The 17,693-nt window shown below is 40.1% G+C and overlaps 1 long non-coding RNA gene across 4 annotated transcripts in view; it reads right to left on the bottom strand.

Moving 5' to 3' along the window:
• Positions 1-17,693, bottom strand: part of LOC106510680 — a 337,456-nt gene that overhangs the window by 220,338 nt on the left and 99,425 nt on the right. The window lies entirely within an intron of this gene.

A 17,693-nucleotide genomic window follows, 5' to 3' on the forward strand; every position in this document is an offset into this window, starting at 1 on the left:
TATGATTGGTCACTGCATATCTTTTACTCAGTTCCCACACACACTGAAATTGTGTTGTTACATTGCCTCCTTGCCTCTCAGTAATAAAACCACATGACAGTCCACCAAAATGGGTACTCAAAAAAGGAAACTGACCACCAAAGATAAAAGTGTAGCAAAGAAAAAGGGGTTAATTCTAGAGGTTAAATTTGAATCAAACATAAATAGAGTTATAGAAGGAATAGTTGACTTGGCTGTGCTGTCCCTGCTACCTACTATTCAAGAGACTCTACACAGGTAGCCAGAGTGCCTAGTGAAGGCAAGCTTATGGACACAGAGGAGGAAAGCAGTTGTAACGAAAAAGATGTAGGTGTCCCAGAGGAGGTGATCCTGGCAAAAACCTTCACATTAGAGAAACTCTTGGAGATATTTCACAACATTGAAAGCACAGAGGCTAAAATGCTAGAAGCTGATCCAAACTTAGAAAGGACTATGATAATTTGCCAAGGCATAGAAAAGATGCTGGCTCCGTACCATGTTATACAACAAGAAGAAGGCAAGCACGGTTCAAAGTACTCTTGGTAAGTATTTTACAAAGAAATAAAAATGCTAATTCTCAACCTTTCTAATAATTTAGCTTAGCTTAACAAACTAAATAAAGACTAAATTTTAAATATCAGCTTTTCCTTTTGCATTTCCCTATACAATTTATAACTGATGGGAAGAGCTTTTACTTTTTGACAACATTTTAAAAGTTCCAGAACAATCATAATTTTTCTCATTGATGATGAAGAACACTTCGCACAGTTTCAGTTTGCACGGCCATTTTTACAGTCCCACACTGTGCCAAGTGAGGACTGCCTGTATGTGAATTTGGAGGTTGGAAGAAGAGGTCTAGGCTGGAGACATAAATTTGTGCATTATCACTGGATAGATGATATTCCAGGAGGAGATCACCTTGAGAGTGAGTGTAGATCAAAGGTCTAAAGACTGGGCCTTAGGGAACTCCAGTGATTAGGGTTTAGGAAAAGGAGGAAGAATCAACAAGAAAGTTAACAGGGAAGGCTGGAGAGCTTGGAGAACTGACACAGAGGTGTCCCAAAGCCAACAGAGGGTTTCAAGGAAAGAGTAATCAATGTACTGCTGGTGAAACAAGTAAGACAATACCTAGGAGTAGACCCTGACATTTGGTTGACAATCACTGGTGCCTTGACAGGAGCTATTTACAGTAAAGTCACCAGATGAGAGCCTGATTAGAGTGAGTTCAGGTGAGAAGGGGAGGAGAGGAAATGGAACAACCACCATAGACCCTCTGAGGAGATTCTCTGTGGGCAGCTAGAAGAGGACGTGAGTCCAGGGAACTGTCTTTTTAAGATGGACACTATCACAGAACGTTTGTATGCTGATTAACTTATCAGCTAGAGAGTTGATATCAGATGTGGATGCCAAGAGAAGGGACAATTATTAAATGAGGTCCTTGAAAGAAAGTAATATCTTATACTCAAGAGCTTACCCTGGACTGGGATATGACTCTGGACTTCTTCAGGACTCAGTTGCCTCAATTATAAAATGAAACTGGACTGATTAGAGGTTCTCAAAGTATGGTCCTCAGACCCGCAGTAGCAGCCTCACCTGAGAATTTTATTAAAAATGCAAATTCTCAGACCTCATCCAAGTGCTACTGAGTCAGAAATTCTGGAGGTGGGCCCAGCAATCTGTGCTTTAACAAGTCCTCCTGAGGCTTCTTAAGCACCTAAGGTTTAGAACCCCCAGACTGGATGATTTTTAAAGTATCTTCAGGTTCTATCTTCCCTGAATCTTATGCTTCAATAACCTATTCCTTCCAATACTTATTAAGTTTTTATAATACTGAAGTACTATTTTCAAGTGAAAATTCAAGAACCCAAGCTGTTTTCTAATTTGTGTCAGTCCCCAATAGCCAAATGTCTGTATTTAGCCTTCACAAACAATAATAACATTTATGCATCTTAAAATCATGTTTATTCCAATTTCCAACCCAACTTTCTCATGGTGGGATATTCAACTTAGCTCTGAGGGCAAAAGTAAAGACTGCACTTTTCATGTCATTTTTTAAAAATTAATTTTATTTTAATTTATTTATTTATTCAGCCACATCTGTGGCATATGGAAGTTCCCTGGCCAGGGGTCAAATATGAGCTGCAGCTGCTACCTATGCCACAGCTGTGGCAATGCTGGATCCTTAACCCACTAGGCTGGGCTGGGGATCAAACCCACACCTCAGCAGTGACCAGAGCCATTGCAAAGACAAAGCTGGATCCTTAACCCATTGCGCCATAGCAGGAATTACCCATGTCCTATTTTATAATATTATAAGTATACTTTTTAATGAAAAATTTTTAGTAGCTAAAAGCTATTGCTCTCAAGTTGTTTGGTGTTGTTTTGTGTTGCTTGAAGCATATTATTCCTTAGGAGCAGAGCAGACAAGGAAAGACAGGTGATATTAATCCCATTCCACACTGTTGTTCTTTGTGAACTTGGGTCTCTCCAGCCACACACTTGGAGGAAATTCCATACAAACAGAGGAAGCCAGAGTCTTTCTGGGAGAACTTAGTAGCTGACTTACCACATTAGACATTGATGCCTGCTAAAGATAAAACCTGGGAAAAGACCTCAGGTCCTATTCTCCATTGTTGCTGCCTGGGCCAGTGTGTATGTCTGAACCACACACATTTCCCTGGGTGGGGGGTGCGCCATCAGCATGCAGCTGTCTGTGACAGGATTGCTGATGTTTACAGTAGCAAGTTAGCACTGCTTAATGCCAAATCAGGTTGTTTCTTATTTTAAAGATGAGAACAATCCCTTCTCTCCCCCACTCCATTGTTATTTGGTTTACTAGGCTTGCAGGAGAAGGAAGCAGTAAATTACTAAAGCAAAAAAGTGTAAATCGCACCAGGGTGTGCTCCTCAAATTTGGATGAGGTTTAGCATACCAATCTGATGTGACGATATAGAAACAGGTCCTCTCTGCTTTGTGGTAAATTTGTTGGGGAAGTGAACTAAAAGTCATTGGACATTTTCCTGTGTCAATGTCCGCACCTTTCTAGAAGCTTCTAATCAAGCCAGTTATCCTAGTGCCTAGTTTGATGGCTCCAGAAAGGCAGCTGTTTAGGGAGCAGTGAGTACCTGCTGCCCAAGGAGAACACTCAGTGCCAGGAAGCCCTCTCTCAAAGGTTTTCAAAAATCCTTTCCTTATTTAATTCCATTAGTTAATATCACATTCTCCCATCAGTATCTGTTAATGAAAAGTATTAGGGGGGCCAGGGGAGGGGAGAATAACAATTTTCTCAACCAAAAGGAAGAGAAAAGAAAAGATTTACCTTAAAGCACGAATTATTTTCAAACCACATCCATAGAAAGCCAGGATTAAATAGAGGCCAACAGGTGCATAAATAACTTACCTATAATCTGAATAAGTCATCTACTTCCTCTTTTCAACCATCCTTTCCTGAACAGTGTCAGTTTACCTGGCTCAGCTGCCTCCCTCTACTTTAGTGGTTCTCAAGCGTGGCTGTACACTGGAGTCATCTAAAGAGCTTCAAAAAATACTGAGGCCTGGGTCCCATCCCCGAGGATTCTGAGGATTTGTAAAGGCTCTCCTTTGGTGGCTCAAAAATGCAACCAAAGTGAAGACACTGCTCTAATGCCTTCCTCTCTTTTCCCCTCAGTTCCCCATCTGCTCTTCAAGATCAGCACCTCCGTCCCTAGGAGAAGATGAGATGATAAGGGCAGACCTTGTAGTTCTCGGGACACTGATTCCCAGATTGACTGATAAGAGAATCACTTGAGACACTTAGGAAACATAGACATTCCTGGGCCCGCCCCCAGAGATTCTGATTTAGTAATTCTGGGACAAAGGACCTGGAATCTGTATTTACCCCCATGAGGCTCCTATAAATAGAAAAGCTTGGGAAACATTATTTTATGTATTTTCTACTCAAAAAAAAGTCCATGGACTTGCAGCATTGGCGTCACCTGGGAGCTTGTTAGAAATGCAGACTCTTAGGCCCCAATCCCAGGCCCACTGAAGCAGAATCTTGATGTTAACAAGATCTCAGGTGATTCCTTAGTTGGTTTCGCTAACTTTGACCTCCAAAGCTTACAATTTCCTTAGTTGGTTTCGCTAACTTTGACCTCCAAAGCTTTAGTTCTTCATTTTCCCTATCAGATTAATTCAGATTCACCTCTCCATTGCAATGACAAATAATGACACATAAGAAATAATTCTATTAAAACTGATAAAATATATTATCTTAATTATCCTAAGTAGGCCAATTACTTTATTCTGGTTTTGGTAATATATAAGATGAGCCTTTGGGAGACTCAGAATCAACTCAAGAATTGAATATTGGGAGTTCCCATCGTGGCTGTTGTAACGAATCTGACTAATATCCCTGAGGATGTGGGTTCAATCCCTGGCCTCCCTCAGTGGGTTAAGGATCTGGCACTGCTATGAGCTGCAGAGTAGGTTGCAGATGCAGCTCAGATCTGGCATTGCTGTGGCTGTGGTACAGGACAGCAGCTGCAGCTCCAATTCAATAGATAATAATCTATTTAAAAGCATAATAAACACTAATTAGAAGCTCAAAGTTGGAAAGAACTTTAAGATGAACAAGTCCTAGCATTAATCTGAATCACTACAAATCCCCAAATTAGGCAGTTTAAACATGAACATGTCTCAATGACAGGGAACTCATTACCTTCCTAGGCAGTCCACTTCATCTTTGGTCAGCTCTGACCAAAACAAAACAAAACAAAAAAATCATACATTGAAAAAAAAAAACTATTTCCCTGTATTTCCTTTAAAGTTTTTTGTTTGGGAATGTTTTGTAGAATTTTAAAGATGAAAGAATAGTTTATAGAGTGGATGAAGCTTCTCTGCATGTTTAACTTTTTATAGATATCTAAAAATGTTCAGTGGGTGGCAGGCAGTCTGGTGATACTGTGTACACACTTGTAAATAAAACACATTCCCCGCCCTCAAAGTACTCACAGCCTAATGACAAACAGAATAAATCAGAAGTTAAATACTTTGTGATACATGATAAAACAGGGGTAAATGCAGGACCACAGGGGTTTCTCAGGGGGTACTTAATGCAGTCTAGAGGATGAAAGCCCCTGAGAAGTGACCTCAAAGCTGAGGCTGAAGGTAAGCGGCGGTAAATCAGTGTTACCAATTTTTGTATAATAGAAAATGGTTTTATCTTTTCTCCAATGCTGTATTAAATCTCACTTAACCAATAACAACTTTCTATTTACTTTCCAAGCTTAGAACAGGCCAATGCAAAAATGTAATCCCATATCTGAGTTAAAGGCTCTAGCGCCCTCAGTGTGTTAGGAATGGGAGGAAGCTGAAGGAAAGGGCAAGTATCTCTTTATCTAACTGGACACAGTAATGGTTTTCTCAGTGTGTCTCTGGTGAAGATGGACTTCTCTTGATGAAGGCTCTCTTAAGCAAACGTTTGTGAGTTCTTCAGAGGGCCCTGCAAGTCGTCCCCGTTACACAGTTCTCGGACACTTCCAGTCTTCCACCCTCACCCACCGGTCCACCCCACAGCCTCCGAGAACCAGTGCCCCTTGCCCACATGCAGTCCTCTGGGCTAGGGTATTGGCAAGATGTCTTGACCCAGCTACTTTTCATGGTGTCCATTGTCCAGTTTGAAGGACACAAAGTCAAAACACAAGAAACCAATCATATTTCTAAATGCTAGGAATAAACAATTAAAAACCAAAAATTGTTAAACAGTATCACTTAGAATGTCCCCCCAAAGAATTAAACAGTGAGATATAAATCTAATGAGAATAGGCAGGTTCTGTGTGCTAAAAACTACAAAATGGTAATAAAATAAGACCTAAATAGATGGAGACACATAACATGTTCACAAATTAAAAGACTCAATGTACTTAAAATTCTCCCCAAACTGATCCACAGATCCAACACAATTATAATCAAAATCCCAGCAAAATTTTTTTGTAGATAAATATTAGCTGGTTCCATAATTCATACGAAATGGCAAAGAAACTATAAGAGCCAAAATAAATTTGAAAAAAAAGCAAGAGCAAAGTTGGAGAACTCACACTACTGATTTTTAAATTACTAATAAACATGGTAATCATGTTAATGAAGAAGCAAAGCAGCTATAAATCAATGGAACAAAATAAAGAGTCATACAAATATAAGCAATTGATTTGAAAAAGGTACAAAGAGCTTCAAAGGAGAAAGAATAGTTTTTTCAACAAACAGTCATGCAACACTTAGACATCCGTATGCAAAAAATTAACCCCTGCCTAAATCCTACACTTTATATAAAAATCAAATCAAAATAGATCACAGAAATAAATGTAAAACAGAAAGCTATAAAATGTTTAAAATAAAATATAGGAGAAAATATTGACTACCTGGGTTAGACAAAGAATTCTTAAGCATGACACTGAATATACAATTCATTTTAAAAATTAATAAATTGAGGAGTTCCTATTGTGGCACAACAGAATAGACAGCATCTCTGCAGTACCATGACACAAGTTTGATACTTGGCTTGGCACAGTGAGTTAAAGGATCTGGTGTGGCTTGTGTCAATCCGATCCCTGGCCCAGGACTCCATATGCCACAGGTGGCCAAGAGAAGAAAAGAAAAGAAAAGAAATTAATAAATTGAACTTGCCAAAATAAAAAACTTTTATTCTAAAGCTCCTCAAAAAGGTAAACATAGAATGACCACATGACCCAGCAATTTTACTCCTAAATATATAGCCAAAAGAATTGAAAGCAAGAACTTAGATAAATACTCATCCACTCGTATTCACTGCATCATTATTCTAAATAGTCAAAAAGTGAAAACTGCCCGAGTGACCATCAAATGAACACATAAACAAACCGTAGTATATACATTCAATGGAATATCTTTCATGAAATTTTGATACATGCTATAACATGGATGAAACTTGAAAACGTTATGCTTCATGAAATAAGCCAATCACAAATATAGTATGTCTCCACTTATATGAAGTGCCTAAAAATAGGCAAATTCAGAGTTCCCTTGTGGTTCAGCGGGTTAAGGATCTGGCATTGTCACTGCAGCACCTCAGATTGCTGCTGTGGTTCAGGTTTGATCCCTAGCCTGGGAACTTCCACATGCCATAGGCATGGCCAAAAAAATAAATCAATAAAATAGGCAAATTCATAGTGACAGCACGTAGAATAAAGATTACCAGTGGTTTGGAATGGCAAGAAATGGGGAGTTATAGTTTAATGGGTACAGAGTTTTGTTTGAGGTGATGAAAAATTTTTCATAACAAGTAGTGTTGATGGCAGCAACACTGCGAACATAATAAATCATGCCCTTAAAAATGGTTTAAATGACAAATTATACATTATATTCATATATGTATATATGTATTTACCACCACAATTTTGAGAAAGAAAAGAATTGGGGAAAAAACACAGCATACAGAAGTTCCTGGGCCAGGGATCAGTCCCGTGCCACAGTAGTGACAAGGCGGGATCCTTGAACCCTTGAACCCAGGGAATTCCCAAAAAAAGTTTCCTTTGTGAAAACATACTGTTAGAAGAATGAAAGAACAAGCTATAGACTGGGAGAAAATACTTGAGAATCACATATCCATTAAAGAACTGGTATCCAGAACATAGAAAGAACACTCAAAACTTAACAGTAAGAAAAAAAAATTTAAATGGGCAAAAGAATTCAACAGATACTCAAGAGGATATACAATGACAAATAAGCACATGAAAAGATGCTTAACATCATTAGCCATTAGAGATATACAAATTAAAACCATGATAAGATACCACTACACACCTACCAGGATTACTGTAATTTAAAAATCATACAAAACCGAGTACTAGATGGAACAACTGGCCCTCTCATATGTTACCAGTGGGAATTCAAAATGATATCTGCCACTCTGGAAAACCATTTGGCAGTTTCCTATCAAATTTAATGTATACTTATCATACAACCCATTAATGCCACTCCTAGTTATTTCCCCTAGAGAAATAAAAATTGTATTCACTCCACAACCGTACACAAATGTTTATAGTAGCTCTATTCGTAATCGCTAAATCTGGAAACAATTGAAATGTACTTCAGTGGGTACCTGGATAAACAAACTGTAGTCTATCCATCCATTGGAACACTAGTCAGCAGCAAAAAGGGACCAACCATTGATACTTAGTCAGCTGAAGCTGCTATAACAAAATACCACAGACTGGGTAGATTTAACAACAGGCATTTCTCTCTACCAGTTTCTGCTGGGAAATTGAAGGTTAAGATGCTAACAGATTTAGTTCTTGGTGAAGGACAACCTCATGAGGCAAAGCAAGGGAGTTCTGATATCCCTTCCTCTTCATTAAGGGCACTAATCCCATCATGGGTGCTCCACCCTCATGACCTCGTCTAAACCTAATTACTTCCCGAGGCCCCACCTCCAAATACTATCACATTAGGCCTCCAAAACATGACTTTTGAGAGAAACTTTCCATCTATAGCAGCTACGTACAACCACAAGAATGAATATCAAAGACACTGTGCTCAGTGAAAAGAAGCCAATCTCAAAAAGTTACATACCATATGCTTCCATTTATATGATATTGTGGAAAAGGCAAAACCACAGGAAATAAGAACAGATTAGTGGTTTCAGGGGCCAGGGGAAGAGGGGGAGATAACAACAAAGAGTCACCTTAAGGCAGTATTTTGAGTGATAAAACTGTTCTGTATCCTGCTATGGTTGTTGTTGCACAAATTCATACATGTTAAAACTTCCAGAACTGTACACTCTCCCACAAAAGTCAGTCCTTCCATGTGTTAGTTTAAAAATTAAATTTTTAGGATTTCCCATCGTGGCTCATTGAAAATGAATCCAACTAGGAGCCATGAGGTTATGGGTTTGATCCCTGGCCTTGCTCAATGGGTTAAATATCTGACATTGCGGTGAGCTGTGGTGTAGGTTGCAGACTCGGCTCAGATCTCATGTTTCTGCAGCTGTGGTGTAGGCCCACAGCTACAGCTCCGATTCGACCCCTAGCCTGGGAACCTCCATATGGCGCAAATACGTCCCTAAAGAGAAAGACAAAAAATTAAATTTTTAAATGGCATCAGATTCTAGTCAGGGAGCTAACCAAGAAAGGACATTTATTTAAACCTACACAAGAGATAAGTACTAGTTCTAGGTAGACTAGAGCAATGATCTGTTTAAAGCGAAAATTTTTTTTAAGTACTGGAACGACAGTTAACCTTGCAAATGTCAAAAGAGCAAAATATGTGGAAACAAATTAGCAGCAGCCTGTGAATCCAGCAAAGGGAAGAATGTTCACTGGGAGAGAAGGGGTATTGCTCAAACTACCTGTGTCCAGAGCATTCCGAGTGGGGTCTGAGCTTGAGGAAGAGAAGAGGAACCTAATGGCAGAAGAAAATGAGCCATGCTCAGACCTGAAGAAGGCAGTGGGAATTCCTCAGTATCCACTTTCAAAGGGAGTGATTTAGAGGGCTACTGACTGGGCATCTGAGTCCAAGAGCATGGGACTGCCTAGGGAATAGGGCTCCAGAGGATGCCACTGGAGTGAGTGCTTCCTACAAGAGACCTGCCAGCATAAACACTAACACTCAAGTTAAACCTCCTCTGCCTAAGTGTTAAGGTGAGTGGCGGGGCGGGGCGGGGCGGGGGCAGGGCAGGATTGCCCAGTGGCTAATTGCAAATGACAGAAGCTAAATCTTCCATGCTTTGGATCTTCTCTATTCCAATAGAAATAGAGATGGATAAACTGTTTATTTCTTCCATCTACCGGGTGGGGGTGGGGGGGGGCTCTCTTTAGGCTGTTTAGTTAGAAGGAGCTATTAAGTCAGACTTTTCAAAGTGAGAGTGAATTCTTTGAAATAAAACACATTATAGAGGTGAATATGTAATTCAAGAATTTTAATTACTGTAGAGAAAATGGCAATGCCCAGTGATAGTATCTTAAAATATTTTTACTGTGTACAACACATAGTCTTTGTGTATTTGTTTCGGAAACCCACCCCTTAATTTGGTAGAGTTGTATGTGGATGACTATAATCATCCACCAGAGGGAGACACAAAACTGTGTTTCCCCTTGGGGTTCCTTCAGGTTTAATGAGTACTTTGGCCAAAATCTCTACCAAATGTCGGTATAGAGTGAGGCGATCCAAGATGGAGAATTATGGTCCTGGAATGAGATAAAAGGATGAAGAGAAGAGGAGTGGTTCTGGCCTTCTTAAATGTCCTGCTTTTCCTCTGGGCCATGGGTGACTTTCTCCTCCTGATCCTCTGGGGTCTGCAAACTGAGCTATTTGTCTGCTTGGAAAGCAAAGCCCTTTGGATTCCTGGCACTGTCCAAGCTGAACAAACTGCAGAGAAGTACTCCCACCCCATCCACCCGCCGCCAAAGTTCAGCTCCAGGAGGCATTTACTAAATTTCAAGAGATCCCTCTGGGGATTATAAATGCCCTGATGGAGCCAAAGGCAATCTAACCCGAGGCATATCATGGAATTTGGTGGAGGATGGTTTTAGTCTTCTTTGGAAGGATTCCTTTATTAATTTACTCAACAAAGAGGAAGACATTACAGGCACACAGGTTTATTTCATGTTTTAAAGGGGGTCTCTAATAAAAGGAAAGATCTAATGATGAAATAAGCCCATCATCAAAAGCAGCAAAGGCTGTTCTAAAACACATCTCTGAATAGAATATGTTGTTAGTGCAGTTTACGTAACAGATTCTAGGAAGTAGCTATACCTCACCTTTTATCTGCAAATGGAGATTCAAAATTAGAAAAGACTTCAGACAAACAGATATTAATGAGGATGTACAGTACAACTATAAGGTGCTGCTGAGACTTTTCATCATTTTTTAAAAATAAATCATACGTGTGTTTGCAAATTGCTTTCCATTCATGATCACCTAATTTCTTACATTAAGCCCCCAAGACAGATCTTTAAAATGAAAAAAAAATAGACTTCAGCTTACCACCCATGAGGGAACAAACACCTCTGCATGGCTTGGCTGCAAACTTTTTTTTAAATGACTTTAAATCCCACCTTATTTTAATATCCAGGATTTTGGAGTCTTGGGGGTTGGGGTAAAAGTAGGGTCATAAGAGAAGAATGTTATTCCCTGACTACAGATTAAAGCAGGCTAGTGTGGGGAAGCAGTGATTGTGTTAGGAGTGCAGGCTCACAGGAAAGAAGCCAGGATCTTAACATTCTTTTCCTTGGGCTCTAATCAGCTGAGGGAACCAGATGAGCAACAGGGCAGGATTGCTTAATGAGACCCTCTCCAGCCATGGTTTCTGATGCAAAATGCTCTCCTAGCTCAGTAGTCTCCTAGACTACAGGTCTTGCTACAGCTGCAAACACTGGTATGCTGGGACAGCCAGGGGGTTGCCATGGGCCTCAGAACTGGGTACCCACAGAGTTCAGTGAACAAGGGGCTTGTGAACTCATTCAGCCATCATACAAGTTCTTCGGTTCCAAAGGACATAAAATGACCTGTTTCAGTAAAACAGAAACTTAAGGAGGAAAAACAAACCAACATAAAATGTAAACTTAGCTATGTCTGTTTTGGTCCTAGAGGAGCAGAGGTGATCAGAATAACTGCAGAGATTTTGACACCTCACCCCCTTTTTTGTCCATGAACAGACACAGAATTGCAAGAACTTTTAAAGCCAAAGGTTAATCACAGAAAGGGATCAGTTTCCATCTCCCAGGAACAAAATCTGTGTAAGAAATCTGATGACATGTTCCTGGATTGACCGTAAAAATCATTTTCCCAAATAACATCAGCTAACTCTGGCTTCTATCTTTGGGACTATCCCCAAATTCATTGGGGAAATCAATGCATTAAATCAGTTCAGTTTTACCAGGGTATGATACAATTTGCAAAGCTGTGTCATATAACCACATAGTTAGTGTGGATGAAAACACTATTAATTAGAGATAAGCATTTGTCCAAGAACTTGCTGTAATCAGATCTTGTGGGGATTTAGTTCAGTACTTTGCCAATTAGAAACAAAAAATAGATTTAGTTGTGAAATGGAGGCCCCTGTCTTACAGGAGCTGTGACTTTTTCTTTCTAAGAAAAAATTTGCTAGATTCATCACACTCACCTTCCTCTTATGATTAAGAAATCCAATCTTGTAGTAAATAATAAGCAATGAGCCTTAATATTGACAAAAAAGACTTTCTTAAAAAAAATTTTAAGTAATTTGGCTTGATCTCCAAAATAATTATACTTAGGTCATAAAAATAAAATTTCCAAGATACAGAATTCTTTTAGAAAGTCTTTTACATGATAATAAAAACATAAAGCTCATTGTACATTTCTTTTTAAAAAATGGAAACTAGACCTGATAAAATGATCTAATTTCTTTGAACTTAGTCAACTTTCCAATGACTTTTTAAATGACAAAACAGATTTATTTCGGAGCATATCTGTGCTTCCTAACAGCAAAGTTGTAAGATAAAGTCCCATAAAAATGAATTCTGGAAAGTTCAATAGTTATACTTTTAATTGATGAGTGCTAACTATACAATTGTATGTTATAGCTTTAAAAATCATGTTACACTTTACTGTCATGAAGCTGATTCAGTTCACTGAGTAATTTCTCAATGTGCTCTGGACAAAGCTCAGAGAAAAATGTGACCCAAGCAAAGGAACACAGCTAGTAGTTCAGGCAGATCCAGGCCTGGAACCCAAGTCTCCTCACCCAGTGCTCTTTCATAGCCAGCATGATGCTTCCCTCTCCCATAGTCTAGACCTTCACCAATCTAGCATGTATCCCACACCCTCCTCTCAGTGCTAAGACTCTGCACATCCCTGGCCTGGCCTCTCTGATGCAGCCCCTCACATCAGGTAAGCCAAGGGCTTCCCTCAGCTCACCCTTCTCTGATCATTTTTCCTCGCCCTCTGCTAATCAGGCCATGCTAACATGTGTCTGACCTTTTCCTCCATCAAAAAGCCACATCAGAATAGAATGTGTACATGTACATGTAACTGGGACACCATGCTGTACAGTAGGAAAAAAAATTGTATTGGGGAAATAACTATAAAATAATAATAATAATAACAAAAAATTAAAAATACAATAAAATAAAATAAAAAGCCACATCAGGAGTTCCCGTCGTGGCTCAGTGGAAATGAATCTGAGGAGAAACCATGAGGTCGCAGGTTCGATCCCTGGCCTTGCTCAGTGAGTTAAGGATCTGGCATTGCCATGGGCTGTGGTGTAGGTAGCAGACGTGGCTCAGATCTGATGTTGCTGTGGCTGTGGTAGAGGCTGGCAGCTATAGCTCTGACTGGACCCCTAACCTGGGAATCTCCATATGCCACAAGTACGGCCCTAAAGAAGCAAGAAAAACAAACAAACAAACACATCATCCCCCCTCAATCCCAGAGCTAGCTACTCTGCCTACCAAGGTAACAGTTATTTTGCCTAATAATTGTGTCTGTCTATACACTAGGGAAAGAAGATTAGAGAAGCTTTCTCCCCTCCAAGGTGACACATGCAGTTTCTACAGACAGAAAGGAGATTACAGCAGCATTGAGGCACCCCAGGAAGGTGTCTCCATAAGTCTGTGTCCATGACTGGTTATGATCACTGACCATTGATCTTGCTGATCCCAACAACCCACTGCCTACCCAGGATGACCTCTACCTTGAGAATAAGTGTTTTGGCACAAAAGGATTCTAGCCTTTAGTTGAATCAAGATGGAATGTGACAATGGGGTTGGCAGTTTGCAGACAAAATGAAAAATAATAACGTCTATATAGAGAGCACTTGCTACAGGCCAGACTATTACTGATTAATTTATTCGCTAATTAATTCAACATATATTAAAGCGTAACCAACTACATGCTAGGCACTTTTTAAGGTCTGGAGATAAGAGAGAGCATGCTGTTTTCAAGATGGTTTAATAAGATCAGAATACGGAGTTCAGAAGGGAGTAGAAAGAGATGAGGCTAAAGAGGCAAGGCAAAGGGCAAATAAAAGGAGTCTTGGTGCCACGTGAAGGATTTTTGACATTATTCTTTTAGAAAGAAGGAACAAGAACTTCAGAAAGGTATCAGGACTGATGATATAGATGTGGTAGTTTCCAGTGCATTCATAATCCTCACCAAAGAACCGAGAAAAGCCGGCATTGTTATTCTTTTCTAACAGATTAAAAGCCCATAGGACACATCTATTGATTTTATCTGCCACAACCCCTTTCCTCTTCACCTAGTAACAGCCTCCCCCTTCTTTTAGTAAACTGCTCCTCCCCACCCAAGGCATGCGGTTTAAGTGGAGCCAATGTAGCACCCAGGGCCAGTGAGCTCCAGGGCCACTGATCCAAGCTGGGCCATTACAGTAGCTTACATTTCCGGCCAGTCTTAGGGTGACATGACCAGAAGGAGGAAACTTTTTCCTAGGTTGTTCTGAATTGTACTGGGGTGAAGGGCCCCTTCCTCCCACCACAAGGCTGTACACATGTCAGCACCTCAGCCACGGGCATATATAGCACAGAGAGGCAGAACTGCAGTGGGAAGGAATTTAACAGGGACCCATGAGAAGAAAGAGAGGAGTCCCAGTTGCAATAAGAGCTTGGTTCCTGTGGTGCTCTGTTACACCCCTGCCTTTCCAACAATATCAATAGCGAGTCCCTCCCAGGATCTAAGCTAGTTTAAACTAAGCTTCTGTGACAAGTCACTGGAAGTCCTGACTAATATGGAAACTGAGACTTAGGTAGGTTATAAACAACTGAACTAAGGCAGGTGGTAAGCAGAACTTGGAATTAAGCCCAGGATATTCTGGCCACCGCACCACATTGCAGAGTCCAGAGTTCTAAGATGATGTTCACTTTCTGGCTAGAGGAGAATCTCAGACTTTGTGGTTAAGTGAATGAAAAATTAAAGATGAGTCAAGAACCAGGTTCAAAATCAGACAAGCTAAATAACTGCAACATTAGACAAGTCAGTTCATCTCTTTGAGCTCCATTTGTTACATAATATAGATATATGTGCAGCTCACTTCATAGGTGTTTGGTTAGTTAAGGAGGATGATACATGTGGGAGCATTTTGAAAACAGTAAAGAACCCATCCCAAGGTAAGTAGTGCCAATCTCTATCAGTGATAGGAATGTGTATTAAATCCATTCTCTCTCTTGTTGCTTAAACCACAATCACATGAGTGGGAAACAGAAATCCAGAATGTTATCTCATCCATGTTAATTTCCATCTGAATAAACAGTCACTTCTGTGTTATTGTTGTTCCTGAACATTTATTGAAAGCCAGACAGGGTCTGGGTGCCCTGAAAAATACAAAATCCAGAGAAGTCTCTGGGAAAGGCAGGAAATCCAGAGCAATGGTTGGCATGGTACTTGGGAACAAGCAACCAAGGTGTGGTCCCTAAGTCCCCTTCAGAATTAACATGGCAGTGTGTCCACATTCTGAGTCTGCTTTGCACAGCCTTTTCCATTCCCCTCTCTCATCAGACGTTTTGAAGACTGGCAAGATAATTCAGTGTGCAGGTCTTGGGGACAGAACATGACGTTCTGTAATGAGGTTTGGTTCTGCTTATTGCAGACATCACTTCATTTTGAAAACAGAACCCTGTCTTTTCCTTTGGGGTATTTTATGACATTGTTAGTGTTTTTCTTTGCTGCACAGGTGTACCATGCTTAGACAATAAGGAATTCTTTGTCCTGGAAATGTACATGTAAATTGCTTTTCATCAGAATCAAATTATATCAAAATGTAACAGGATCCCTGCAGAATTCATATGGTAGGTAGTATTGCCAATAGCTAAGAGCGGTGGGTGGAAGTCAGAAAATTGAGATTCAAGCATTAGTTCAATCATTCCCTCCTTGTGTGATTCTTATAATTCATTTAACATCTTTGCTGGATAATTTTCACAGCTGTAATATAAGGATAAAATGAGTCTTTTACCTACACTATGGAGTTGCACGAGTGCCCAATGAAATGTTCTTGAGTAAGATAAAAAAAGACTAAATCCATGGCCTCTGAAGTTTCAATCCTTATTCATAAAAATCCAGTTACAAGAATTGGAAACAATGAGGAAAGAAGGCAATGGATGTGAAAATGAAGCCATCTCAAGCAATAGGCATACCGCTGTACATAGCCAGAGCTCATAAGTATTTCCTGATACATAAAAAGAAAATATAGGGAGTTCCCTGGTGGTCAGTGAGCACTGATCCAGCATTGTCACTGATATGGCTCTGGTCACTGAAACATATCTAGTTCAGCCACTGTTTATAATCCTTCACAAGCAGTCCTACACTCAAGTGGCACTCACGTATTCTTACAACAAAGGCTATTAGCAACCTGTTAAAAATAACTCTTATGATCAGAAGCCACAGTTGAAAAAATCATTTGCATATCTTAAGTCATTCATTTACCTTAGGAATCTTATGTTTCCAGAGACAGTTCTCAGAAGGTGGTTCCTAAGATGCCAGCATCAGAACCTATCCTGAGGTTACATTTTGAAAATGTAGAATTCTGAATCCCAGCCTTGATTCAGTGAATTAGAAACTGAATAATTTGCATTTTAACAAATGCACACACACACACACACACACACACACACAGAAACTGAACCCATTCCTACACTGTAATTCTAAAGTTCGAGAGCAGTTTTCAAGTTTCTAGGAATAAGAAAAATTATTTTAGAAAAACCTGGTTCTGTAGAAATGCCTTCAACCTGGGGGATTTTCTATGCTAAATGTAATAAACACTTCTACTGGGTCCTGGAAATTCATCATGCTATTAACAGTTAATTAAAACCTATTAAAAAATCAGATCCTGAAATTCCAGTGTTATATAATTATACATGTGCTCTGTGAAGTGTAATACAAATGTTATATATTATGTGCCTATTCATCTGCTGGTTAATTTTAATATTTGAATTATTCTTCATATCTGATTTTTCTTAAAATGAGGCAAGACTATAGTTAGAGCAAGGGCATGGTGAACTGGGATCCCTCCTTCTGGAAGGTGGGGAGGGCAGGCACTATTGAACCACAGAAGCCAGGCATCTAGCAATTGGGCGCTCACTCAGTAGGGTGACAGCCAAGAACTGCAGCGTTTGAGATTTCACCCTACTTAGGTGCTAACAAGTTCGGCTACTCAGTTTCACGGGTGCTGCTAGAAGATACAAGATTCCTGGATCAGGAGTTCCCGTCATGGTGCAACAGAAATGAATCTGACTAGGAATCATGAGGTGGCGAGTTCAATCCCTGGCCTTGCTCAGCGGGTTACAGATCCAGCGTGGCTGTGGCTGTGGCCGGCAGCTACAGCTCCAACTTTACCCCTAGGCTGGGAACTTCCATATGCCAAGGGTGCGGCCCTAAAAGGAAAAAAAAAAAATCCTGGATCAGAGAAAAGGACTTTAGCACTCAAGCCAGAGCAGTAGCATTGGTTTCCCTTACTCCCCAGGTTCCACAGCAGCACAGGGGGAATGCCCCGGTGGATGCTGTGCATACTGTTGGTTTGCGTCACAGCTGAGCAATGCTTGGCTTAGGGAACCCAAATCTTATAAAAGCTGCAAGCAAAGCTTCCCAACCTTTTCTCCAGGAGGAGACATTATTTTTATTACACTGGACAAAGGCAAACCTCTGCTCTGCATACACTGTCTCTATTTTCCAAGACC

This window comes from Sus scrofa, chromosome 6 (assembly GCF_000003025.6).
Source record: "Sus scrofa isolate TJ Tabasco breed Duroc chromosome 6, Sscrofa11.1, whole genome shotgun sequence".
NCBI classification, from domain to species: Eukaryota; Metazoa; Chordata; class Mammalia; order Artiodactyla; family Suidae; genus Sus; species Sus scrofa.